The sequence below is a fragment of the Odontomachus brunneus genome, unplaced genomic scaffold (genome assembly GCF_010583005.1).
Source record: "Odontomachus brunneus isolate Ranch 3 - 2012 unplaced genomic scaffold, Obru_v1 Obru_scaffold_210, whole genome shotgun sequence".
Taxonomy (NCBI): Eukaryota; Metazoa; Arthropoda; class Insecta; order Hymenoptera; family Formicidae; genus Odontomachus; species Odontomachus brunneus.
In genome coordinates, this window is record NW_022639660.1 from 538,476 (window position 1) to 540,899 (window position 2,424).

A 2,424-nucleotide genomic window follows, 5' to 3' on the forward strand; every position below is an offset into this window, starting at 1 on the left:
CATCGATAGTGACTCGCCAGAAGCTCCGGGAGCTTGGTTGGGAGGTTCTCATGCATCCACCTTATAGTCCGAACCTGGCACCAAGTGATTATCACTTGTTCCTGTCTATGGCGAATAATTTTGCTGGTGAAAAATTCGCCTCAAGAGAAGCTTATGAAAATCGACTGTCCCAGTTTTTTGCCGATAGGGACAAGGGTTTCTATAAAAGAGGCATAATGGAATTACCTTCAAAATGGCAACAAGTTATCGAACAAAACGGTGCATATTTGACCTAAATTGGATCATTCTAACTATGCTAAATAAAGCCTTCAATTTCATGCAAAAATAATGGATTTCTTTTTACTACACCTTATAATATATAATAATTTGAAACTTAAAAACTATACGTAATATAATAATATATAATATTTAAATAATATTTTAAAATCGAACTTATTTACTGTACATTACAGAAGGAAAAGTTTAAAGTTGAGCAGTTTTACGTTTCCAGTGATGGATATGATGCACGCTGTCAAAATGTCTCGTAGCAATCATTATCTTCTACGGGGATTCATACAATCTCATGTAAATGTATATAGACTTCTTAATGCATAAAGATATTAATCATTAAACCATTAAAGAAAGAACAATAAAGGGAAATCATGTTAACTTACAATAGTCATATGCTTTAGGCAAATGATAATATAACGTCAGAGCAAACCTTTTCTCGTCTTCGGAGTAGCGTCGTCCCTTTGCTTTTTTATTTTTATTTTCATTTGCAATTACAATAGCGCTCAAAAGTCTTTTGACAGTCAGTTTTCCTGATTTAATTTTCCAACAGTGCTATTATCAGTTCAGTTATTCGTTGACCTTTGTACAATACGGATGTACTTTTCGTTATAACTTGGATTCATCTTCAGATTTAAGTAAGAAATATTTTAGAACGTTCCTTTATAGAGTTAACTAATAGTGAAATATTAATGGCACATAAGGAGCTAGCACGGATGTCTTATTGCTATTAAATACTGATATAATTTTAATATTAATATGATTGTGGGAGGATAAAAATGTCCAGTATGTCAAACGCACATATCGAAATTTTCTCTTCGACTAACGTACGCGGAGAATCAACCTTCCATACTTAGACCGATCCTTGAGTCCCAAATTTAAATATATATTTTAATTAAAATTCCAAATCCCCATTAAACCGAAGACTCAAATAGATTCCTTTTTTATATATGTTGCGAAAAAACTGCCTCCGCCAGGACTCGAACCTGGAATCTCTCTCTTTCGTTCTTTCTCACCTTACATCTTAGAGAATTTATAAACATTGTGTTGCGGGATTACTGTCGAAGCCTCGGTGGCCGAATGGAAAGGCGTCCCGCCCGGAAAGTGGAGAGGTTCCAGGGGTTCGAGTTATTAATATTAATATTAAATTTATATTAGTATTTAATAGCACTAAGACATCCGTGCTAGCTCCTTATGTGCCATTAATATTTCACTATTAGTTAAGAAATATTTTATTTACAAATAATATTTGTGATTGATAGATCAAAAGTCTTTTTACACATTTATTTACTGCAAGTAATTATCTCTTAAACATATACGTGTCAATATTATACTTGTTTTAGATAGTATAAGTTAGTTATGGCCAAAAGGCAACGAAAAGAATATTCTATTGACTTTAAGGAAGCTGTAATACATGCTTTGAAAGAGAGACGCTGTCAATCAGAAGTTGCCCGTTGTTTTGGTATATCTCGGCAGTTAGTGAGTGTCTGGAATCATCGACAACAAGTTCAAGGTCATGTAAATAATAAGCCTCGTCAAGAACGGCTTCGGAAAACATCTGTAAGAGTCGACAGAATTATCAAAATGATATCAGTCGCTGATCCGCGCAAATCTGCGCAGCACATTACTCGTGAATTACAACAAGATCATGGAATCAATATTCATGTTTAAACTGTAAAACGTCGACTTAAGGACCACGGTTTACTAGGTCGTCGTCCTAGCAAGAAACCTTTCATCATTGTGCGAAATAGAAAGGCTAGGATTGAGTTTGCAAATACGCATTGTAACTGGACAGTTAAAGATTGGTCTAAAGTGTTATGGAGCGATGAAAGTAAATTCAACCTGGTATCTTCTGATGGCATAAAATATGTTCGTCGCCCCAAAAATGAAAGAAATAACCCACGATATTAAGTACCTACTGTAAAACATGGTGGGGGGCATGTCATGGTTTGGGGGTGTTTCTCCGCTAAGGGTACCGGTCCCTTATTCCGTGTAGAAGGTACAATGGATCGATTCATTTATCAGGATATTTTAGAAAAACAAATGTTACCTTATGTCAAGAAACATATGCCACGAAAATGGATATTCCAGCAGGATAACGATCCGAAATACCGATCTAAACTAATCGAAGAGTATTTTTTAAAGAAAACGATCAAC